An 11,080-nucleotide genomic window follows, 5' to 3' on the forward strand; every position below is an offset into this window, starting at 1 on the left:
CACGACTCCAAATGAATGATAATATTACTCTGTAACTGCTAGATGTGTAAAAATGCAATGTTTGTTGCACCTTTAAGTTCACCATATCAACTTAAAGGTGCAGTAGGTAAGACTAACTTTCTGTCATGTTTGCTGAAACTGACCCTATGTTTGAGTAGAACTACATGAAGCAGGTAAATATGGCTCCTCTGGCACCACCTACAGCCTGTAGTGTGATTTGCAAAAATCCACAGCTCCTTGTTCAGATGCACCAATCAGGGCCAGGGGGGGTGTCTAAAGGCCATTTTACAGTGGCTGCATCCGAGCTTGCGTGCGCCAGTGTGACGTCAAAATGATGTTGATTTAGCTGCCGCGCCACTCTATTTTTTTCAGCGGCGCGCGACAAAGCGGAAACAGGAAGCCTGAACGAGCTCACGGGTAACCGGATGTCAGGACTCTCAGCGTGACTGCAAGTCTCTCTTGTCAACTTACTGGGTTAAGATGAGTTCTTTTATGGTGAATGAAAGGCTTGATCCAACGAAGTAGGTCATCGAATCAAATCGAAGCATTGACGTCAATGCTGCTGCCAGTTCTGCCATTGTTTACCTTTTTCTTCTAGTCCATAGAAATAGCAAAGTCGGTAGCCTTTGCTCATTAGTGCCACCTCTGTTCAGGAGAAGACTACAACTAGTGTCGCGACCACCACGTGCAAGTATAAATAGTTACGGCGCTCCCATGACGTCACATTTGCATGTGACAAGTCGGCTGCGGCCAGTATACTGCACTGTTATACCACTGTTCATTGACAACATTGTTTGTGTACTCAGAGTTTACTAAAAAGAAAGGTTTTGAACAACTCACCGTAGGTCTTGTTGTTTCCAACCGCTACCACCTCGGCAGTCAAAACGAGTCGATATCCGAATGCGAATGAACGGACTCCATATGAGGCTCCTTTTTCAACTACGAGGTCAATATTGTTTTTCAATAACGACAAAACAAGAAATAATCCGTGCATTTATATGGAACTAAGCTTTAGGAGCTTTAACTGTGTATTTTTGTTAATTTTGTTGGCACACATTAACTAAATGAGAAACGTTTAACTGTGTGTCAATCACTGCTCGTGCACACGCATTCATTCTCCCTTGTGGGGGGAGGGGCTTAGGAGACCGTTTTGGGCTTTAGCAGAAAGGGGGGAAGGACTGAGAAGTTGTTGATGTTCAAATTTTTTGGCTAAGTCCTGATCTTCCCAATCCTACCTACAGCACCATTAAAAGGTGATTGATGATTGAGGTTGATTTCCTTGGATTGTGGTGGCACCTGGATCGTGGTTGCAGCTGCTGCTGTGGTCCTACTCAACGCCCACTGCTATGACTATTATTATTAGTCATAGTTCTATTATGTTTACTGTTACTATAATTACCACTGTTCATCACATCATTCCATTATACCCACTGCTATAATTACTATTAGTCATATTTCTGTATTTATTGTGGTTAGGTAGTATTCTCTCTCTTTCTCTCTCTCTCTCTCCCTCCTACCCCTCACCCTAAACCGGTCGCAACCACCCATCTCTGTCTGTAGTGTCCTAAGACAATGTCTGTTATGATTTGACACTATAAATAAAATGTAATTGAAATTTAATTGATGTCAGTGTTCCACTATTGGAAAAGAGGTTTCAACACTATTAGGCAATCCAACAAGTACTTTGTTTTAGGCATACCGATGCCCTTAGGAGAACTCAATCAGGTCAAAGGTCAATTAGCTAGAAGGAAGAGTGACAGGAGATCTACATGACTTTATCAGGAACACTCTGAAAATGAGGTAAGTCATAATCTCAAAAGAACTTTCACCAGATCCACGTTTCAACACTAAATGTTAAGAATCATACAGTTTCAGCCAAGTCTGTTGCCAATCACCCACAATGTAGCAACTGTGTTTTTTTTTCCATGACAACCCCTCTTACAAGCTGCTCATGAAAAGTCAAGTACATATCCTTTCATCATAAAGCATGTCTCAAGAGACTTCAGAGAAAACTAAATGGAACCAGTCTACAATACGTCACTAAATAAAACAATGCCATATAGTACATGAATAAAACTCAACTGAAAAAATGATATCTGTTGCTCTCTGCACTCTCCTGGTGTTACCTGACTAAAAGCAGGTGTGCTTGTCATTTCTTAATTTTAACATAGGTTATAAAAGAGCTTTTTCGCCCGCAGCATCCGTCATGTACACACACCTCGTCAGTCTACGACTGACGTCATGCTCTGAAGCAGAGCCAGTGTTTAGCCAACGCTCGCTGATGACAGATGCTTAATGACATGCATGTTCGTTCTGCCAGGACCAAAATGCCCTTTCATGGCAATACATGCACATGTATGCGAGATTGCGACTTTAAACAGTGAATATAGATGGATAGCCTTTCTTTGGCAAGCTCTGTCCTCCCAGAGGCCCGCAAGTCCAAATATTTAGTCTCTCTATTGTTAGTCACACACTGTTAAAGCACAACGTTTGGAAAGTGAATGTGGTAGTGATAACAGTGACATCTAAGCCTAAATAATCATATCTGCTTTTGTTAGCAGAAGGTTTTTTTTCCATTTCTCTGTACACTCATACGGAAAGGGAATGAAACCTCTCCACTCGCTGCATTTCTTTGTCTCGCTGGGGTTTTGGCTTGTTGCTGTCCCGCTGGTGGCTTTCAGCAGGCCTATTCCTACTGACATGAAGCTTCCACATGCATTTGAGCAAAGCCAGACCTAGTCTGGAGGAAAAAAAACCTCCTGTCTCTTAAATTTTAAGTTTGCCTTAGCAACCATCTATGTACCAACTGTTGTTGGATGCCATCAGCCCATAAAGCAGCCAGTGTAGCATCGCCATAACACAGCCACCCTTATTAAACCATCACGTTAATTTAAAATGTTAACAGAGGTGTCATCTTTAAAGCACTTTGGAGAATTAACGGGCCTTCTTTTTAACACACATCACCACTTTGGCATATAGATTGCTATGCAGAGGTCTTAGTTAATGATAATTTAACTGATGAGCAATCTAAGGCTATTTTTTCAACATTTCATGATTCTGATTTGATTATAGCTGAAAAATGATTAACAGCAATGTTTTGACAGTTTCATTTTTTCATTTCAACCTTTGCACCCAGCACATTTTGATAATGGTGCCATCTATCACCATCCATCCATACTGCATAATGCATTTAACATTCTGCATGCTGTTGCAGAATGTTTTCTCCTGGCCTCCGTTCAAGAAGTGAAAGAAGAAGAAAATGTCTAGGTGAGTGGTGTCCTCTGCGGTGGAGACAGCTGCAAAACACATTGATTTGATAAATACATTCAACAAAGCCATTACTCTAAAACAGTGGCCATCAACCTTTTTAAGCCCTAGATCACTGACCTCTGCCCTGGGGAAATGAAAGATCTACTCATCAAATTATTGAGAGAAAAATAATGCCAAAAAACACTTCTAACTTGTGGCCTTTTATTTATGCAAAATGTATTTGAATAACATTAAATACTTTGCTCCAACTTTCAATTTGATGCAATAAAAATTTATTATAATAAAACAAAACCTGTAACTGGAATATAAAACAAGCCATACTGTAGCTATCTTGCTCTAAGAATTGTGTCATCATACCATCCATTTATAAAGAATAAATGGGCTATTTTCTATTCACATTCAGATTATTGTGTTCATTGTGGACAACAAAGAGACTAATTCACACATTTTGCAATAAGCAGATCATATGTAGTGCCATGTAACTGTATTGTTCATCAACTTCAGTCATTCAAGTTACTACAATTATTACTTACATTTAGCAACACTTAAGTTAAAGCGTAAAATGCAACCTAGGTCTTTTTGTGAATGTACCCGAGTCAAACTTTCATTTAAAAGCATATTTAGGACGGGATCGCCACTTTTAAGATTTACCGTATTTTAGTTTTTTGGTCAAATGGCCTTTTGAATGGGAGTGCTAGGGGCACTTTTATGCTACCCTCAAAATAGCTATTTTTATAACATGAAACTTTGCTTGAAGTATCACCATTGGCTCTACACCTTAACGAAAGCATTGACAACATTGTTTGTGTACCGAGAGTTTACTAAAAAGAAAGGTTTTGAACAACTCACCGTAGGTCTTGTTGTTTCTGGCTGCTACCACCTTGGCAGTCAAAATGAGTTGATATCCGAATGCGAATGAACGGACTCCATATGAGGCTCCTTTTTCAACTACGAGGTCAATATTGTTTTTCAATGACGACAAAACAAGAAATAATCCGTGCATTTATATGGAACTAAGCTTTAGGAGCTTTAACTGTGTATTTTTGTTAATTTTGTTGGCACACATTAACGTTCGGCTTTGAACGTTAATGTGTGCCAACCAGTGTTGGGACTAACGTGTTACAAAAGTAACGCAATTGCAGTAATGTATTCCTTTTTGCTGTAACGCAGTAATATAACACATTACTAATTACATTTCGGTAATATTATACCCGTTATCCACATTTTAACGCAACATTTAGTGGCGTTTTGTTTTTTTAAGAATTCACCAACACTGCGAAACATTTCATCACAGGAACAAAAAAAGAGTGTTATTTCCTGTTGCTGTATTCGATGGTTGCGATGACTGCAGAGACAGATACATTTGCGAGATGGACATTATTTTCAGGAGTTATTATGCTGCGTTGAAGTGAGCTGTCCCATCTCTGTTTCTGTGGTCAGAGCCAGAACCAGAGACGGTACGGACAACATCTGTGTCCCAACAGGTGACGGTACGTGACGTGTAGTGGAATGACTTTGAATGACGACCAAAACGCTTGTCTTTTACTGTGACCATTTACTGTTCAATATGTTGCAGTTAACAGATTAACAAAAAAGTCAAACGGGGCTAGGGAACGGAGAGGGGCCACTCGGAATAAGGAACAGGAAGGCCCCGGGACAGGAAGGCCCCGGGACAGGGCAGAGAGACCTCAGCAACAGGGAACAGAGAGGCCTCGGCCACAGGGAACAGAGAGGCCTCGGCAGGAAATCCCTCTGGTGGCCGTCGACAAAGGTAAAACCCCTCTGGAGGGCGGCGGCGAAGGCAGAATCCCTCTGGAGGCCGGCGGCGAAGACGACTCCCTTCTGAAGGCCGGCGGCGAAGGCCAATCCCCTCAGGAGGCTGTCCGCGAAGGCGAAACCCCTCTGGAGGCCGTCCGCGAAGGCGAAACCCCTCTGGAGGCCGTCCGCGAAGGTGAAACCCCTCTGGAGGCCGTCTGCGAAGGCGAAACCCATCAGAAGGCCGGCAGCGAAGGCGAAACCCATCAGAAGGCCGGCGGCGAAGGTGAATCCCCTCTGAAGATCGTCCGCGAAGGCGAATCCCCTCTGAAGGCTGGCTGCGAAGGCGAATCCCTTCTGAAGGCCGACAGTGAAGGCGAATCCCCTCTGGTGGCCAGGCAGGCTCAGCAGATGAAGGGGCAGCTGGGTTGAAGACAGATGACGGGTCAGCTGGGCTGGAGACAGGCGACGAGTCAGCTGGGCTGGAGACAGGCGTCAGCTGAGCCAGTGTCTGCCAACAAGGTAACTGGATCAGTAACAGACAACAAGGCAACAGGGTCAGGAGTTGGCAACTCCGCCGACAGGGTAACTGGAGCATTAGTCGGCCGGACCGCCGACAAAACACGGGGGCAGGAGTCGGTCGGACCGACAACAAAGGCAAAGTCTCTGGGGGACAGGACAAAGGCAAAGTCTCTGGGGGGGCAGTCAACGTAGACTCTGGGAGGTCAGTCGATGTAGACTCTGGGAGGTCAGTCGACGTAGACTCTGGGAGGTCAGTCGACGTAGACTCTGGACGATTGGAAGACTCTTGAAGAGCTGTCATCGGAGACTCTGGACGACTGGAAGAGTCTTGAAGAGCTGTCATCGGAGACTCTGGACGACTGGAAGAGTCTTGAAGAGCTGTCTAGACTTTTCCCTTCCAGCTGAAAGGCTGGCTGCTTTGGCCTCCTCAGTCTTTTTAACCGACATGGCAAAATATTGAAACAAAGTCATATGAGTCTCTGGCTCTCCTCCAAGTAGAGAGACAGGACTGGGCGAAGCGGGCAAAGGGGCAGACGGGGTCAAAAACAGAGAACCTGTAGCCACACTGCTAGCAGGCCAAAAAGCAGGCAGGCTAGTGGGTGCTAGCTGGCACTGGAGTAGACTCCGCCTTGGTGGAGCTAACAGGCTTAGACAAACACAACTCATTTGCAGGTGGAGGAGTTGGAGTGGAAAGAAAACGTTTAGCCCAGTCCATTTTTATGGTCGGATCATTCTGTCAGGTTTAGTCAGGAAAGACTAGGCTTGGACCCAAATGCAGTGAGAGGATTTATTAAAACAAAAGAGTCTTACACAAAGTGTCCTCAGGAAGGTAGCCAGGCTGGAACAATCGAAAAACAGACTCCACAAAAACACAGAGAAACATCCAACAGGAAACACGGCAAAAGAATACACAGCAAACAGAATGAACGGGAAACAGAATGAAATGATCCGACAAGAGATAAAGACAGAACAGGAACTAAATACACAGGTAACGAGGACTAATGAGGGACAGGTGACATAACAGGTGGAACAATCAAAAAAGGCGGGAAACAAACAAAGACAGGAAGTAAACTAGACAAGACAAGGGAGACAAGACAGACTACAAAATAAAACAGGAAACGGAACATAACAGAAAATAACAATCATGACAATTCCATTGACTGCCATTCATTTTGGCGCCACTTTGACAGCGAATAATTTTACATCTGAAGCGTTTAAAGACTCTATTTGTCCGTTGTTTATTTCTAAAGAAACATGACAATGTATAAAAGGCTCCATTACCTTGTACCTCACGTTATGGCTCCGTAGCAGACGTTTTTGTAAAAATAGGCTAACGATTGTGTCATAACCACGCAACTTACTGTCGCACAGTAGAGGAATTACCGTATAGTACAGGAGAAGCTCGCAGGCAGTTTTGACTCACATTAGCTGTTTAAGTTTAATTACTAATGTTAACTAGCATTTTAGTTAGCAATAACTAGCCTGTGCCTATGTTATCTCCTTACATATACCTACGCTCTCCATCTCTGCAAGATTGGGAATCATTGAGATTTCTCTTGGCACAGCTACCAGAAGACTTACAACTTTCAGACAGGTTGCTCACGTCACATCTACGTCTTCGAGCTCAGTTGGAGGCTGCGCAGTATCGCTCAGCCATCACTGGAAAAGTGCTTCTAATATCCTTCACTGGTCTCCATCCAGAGCAACGGGATCTGTTGGTCCATTTTATATATATCAATGGTTTTGCATCTAGCATCTCATATTCATCTCAGTAACCTAGCAAGAGAACACAACAGACAACTTCCGTGTAGGCTATTTCAAAATAAAAGCACTTCCTGTGACGGTTCGCAGTAAAACTAAATTACTGTTAAACAATAAGGTTGTGTACCTTTTCACATATCAGCTGTAAATCAAGTACTGTAAATAATGCAAATAGTGAGTTTTAATTACACTATAATTGACCATTTCCTTTAGACTGTTTTAAACTAAACAACATGAATTTCTTATTCAAGTCCTTTAAACAAACATTTTACAACAATGCCATACTTCAATACAACTGTAAGGTACTTTTAATTGAGTATTTTCATTTTCTCCTACTTGCCTATTGTACGTTTTACTTATCTATTTTTATAGCTTTAGTTACTTTGCATATTCATATTAATTATACAAAATATTATGAATAATCTATGATGTAAAATGTATAAATGGTTGGATAATGGATAAAGAGGAGACTTTATTGATCCGGTGGTGCAATTCACAAGCTAGCTGCCAAGTCAAACTTCCGCTGGTATTTTGGTGAAAGTAACTCAAAAGTAATGCAAAAGTAGTGTAACGCATTACAATTCAGAGACAGTAATGTTGTAATATAACTAATTATTACTCTCAAATGACAGTAACTAGTAATCTATAATGTATTACATTTTGGAAGTAACTTGCCCAACACTGGTGCCAACAAAATTAACAAAAATACACAGTTAACTATAAATGCAGTTCAATGTCACATCTCAAGCATCACTTTCATAAGGTCATCAGAATGCAAAAAAGCTTTACATGCAGTCATGTTACTCACTCATTAGTGTGATGGCTGTGACTGAATACTGTCACTAAGTAGTTTGTAGTTTGGCTCATAGCTACAGACAGCCAGTCTGAGGCAGTCTGTGAGGTGTCTGTCAGTAAGGTGGCTCCTGTACTTTGATTTGATGATTTTCATCTGTGAAAACGCCATTTCACACAGGTAAGTGGATCCAAAGTAGGCACTCACACTTTGTGCACATGCAGTGAGAAGAGGAAACTTCTCTCTGCTTACAAGTCTTCAAAAGGCACTGTCCCTTGATCTGGCCTTTAGATCGATGTCATTTTACTATTCAATTATCTCCATGTCAACACCACTTGGCAGAGCAAATACTTGATGGACTTTGGCTGATACCTGTTCTGTATCAATGGGCTGAAATGGGTTTGAGACTAATGAAGCAATATCTTTCATGGCATCTAACTCAGTAAAACGCCGACTGAACTCCGTTGCAACTTTGTCCAAGTGAGCACAGTACTGCTCTGGGTGAAAAGCAACTTTGTCTTTGATGGCCTGTGATGTTTTTTCCAGGTTGGGAAAGTATGTTAGCTGCCTGTTCTTTAGCTGTGTGGTCCAAACACTGAGCTTGGCCTTGAACGCATTCACAGCGCTTATCATGTGGGACAGGTGTCGGTCTTTTCCCTGGAGCTCAGTGTTAAGTGCGTTCAGTTTTGCTGTTAGGTCTGTGAGAAATCCCAGGTCAAGCAGCCACGCATCATCTGACAGTTGATTGTGCTCCTCATTCCTCGTCGACAGAAAAGCCTCGTTCTCTGGCAGTAATTCAACAAATCGTTGGACTCAACCACCGAACAGGCGTGGAGAAGTAGGTAGGTATGCATCCAATAATGACATGAATAAACGATGTTGAAGAGCTTTTGCTCGAATCGAGTTTATCAATTTGACCACCATCACGTGAGAGAAATCCAGGACCTTCCCAACCAAGGCCTGCTGATGAATTATGCAGTGATAATTCACGAAGTCTGGAGAGCAATAAATAAAACTATTGCCGGGGCTCCGTCAGTAGTGATTGCCACCAGTTTATGAATGGGGATGTCGTTTTCACAGACATAATTACTGAACTTACTGTAAATATCCTCACCTCTTGTTCTGTCCTTCAAGTGTAAACGTGTGAGAAAATCCTCCTTTGTTGTAGAATCCGGGAAAGCCATTCTGACAAATACAACGAGCTGAGCTGTGTCCATTATATCCAGGGATTCGTCCAGCTGCAGTGAAAAATATTCACAAAGTGACATGTCCTTGTCGATCCACGTCCTCGGACAGTGATTCGACCCGTCTTGTCACTGTTGCGGAACCAAGGGGGACATTGTGGAGCGCCATTTTGATTTTGTCCTTGTTTTTAAAGTCGTTGCCATTGCCATTGCCTCCTTAAATATTTCGCCATCTGTAAAAGGCTTTTTGTGTTTGGCCAAAAGGTGACTTACAAGAAATGATGCTTCAGTAGCAGCTTTGTGTTGTGCAGTAGGTTTTGTGAAGAGGGACTGCTGAGCCTTCAACTTCAATTTCAACTCCTCGACTTTCCTCACACGGATCGCAGTCTTCGGTGGGTAGCTGTCTTTGAATTTCTGGTGGTTGGTGTTGTGGTGCCACTCGAGGTTTCCTCTTTTACACAGCGCTTGTGTTTGGTGGCATAGCATACATACACACTTGTCCTTTACTAAGGTAAAAAACAAATTCCTTTTTCGCCTTCTTACGTGGAGCGTCCGCCATGCTAGCTAGCTAACTGTGGTATCGCCCGTTTTTTACGCTTCTCCTAGTGCCGTTCTTATTGGCCAATACATAAGTACTTTTCTTGTATCTCATTGGACACTTAGCGCCGCTGAAAGAGACGCCTCTAAACAGCGCTGGCAGAGGGGTTCAAGAGAGATGCAGTTGAAAAATCAAAAGTCAATCAGGCAACATTTGATTGTTTATTTTTCTTAGGCTGTTATTTTTGGGAGCTAGAGTTAAAGTCTCAAAGATCTACTAGTCGATGGCGATCGACGGGTTGGTGACCACTGCTCTAAAAGGTCTGTGTTTGCTGCGTTAACACTTAAAATCAAATTAAGTGCTTTGTGTTATCTGTTGCTCTGCAAGAACTGTTACCAACACAATGGAATGCAAATTGGCCCACATTTAAATAGAGGGATTTCACACCTTCAGTCTTGTCGCAGAGCAAGGCAAAGCTGGGAGGAGATGGACACTTGGGGCTCAGCAAATTGACTTTAGCCTGTAGTGTGTAATTAGGTTGGATAAGGAAGCACTTCCCCAACTTTGCATGTGCAGCAAGCACAAACAGAGCTGTAGTAGAGCACCAACCCCCATTCAATAAAATAATGTCCACAAGAACTCCTCAAGACAACTGTTTATTGTCAGATAAGACTTGGCTCTAAACTTTATTACAAAGTTAAAACTTTGATAAAAGCAACATGATCTAAAACATTATTTTGCAGGGACAGATTTAATATTAGGGAAAACATTTGGAGGTCCTCTTTCAATATCCCCAGGGACTCATTGTGTTTCCTGCAACACATTTTGGGAACCGCTGGAATAAAAGCAAGTCCTTGACCCAGTTTGTGCCTCTCATTATCCTTACATTTAAGTGCAGAGCCAACCATCAGATTCTTTAAAAACTAAATACCAAAAAAATAGAGGGTCTACAAACTGCAAAGATTCTTCTAACCATCTGACTTAAAAAAAATAAATAAAAAATTGTCAGAAAAAATTGTCGGCTGCAAGACGAAGAAGATTTTTTTCCTTTTCTCCTAAATTGTTCCTCTTTTTTCTAATCCAAACAAAGACGGAAGCCGGAAATTACATTTTTATTTGTCTCTGTTGATGTTACTTAAAAAAACATGCTTGTGTTGTACAAAAGAGCAAGTAGATCCATCAATCACAAGTTGAGAAAAGGGTTTGAATCTTTTTTTTTTTTTTTTTAACGGTGCAGAAGATAAACAGTATGTTGTT

Source organism: Sander lucioperca, chromosome 2 (assembly GCF_008315115.2).
Source record: "Sander lucioperca isolate FBNREF2018 chromosome 2, SLUC_FBN_1.2, whole genome shotgun sequence".
Taxonomy (NCBI): Eukaryota; Metazoa; Chordata; class Actinopteri; order Perciformes; family Percidae; genus Sander; species Sander lucioperca.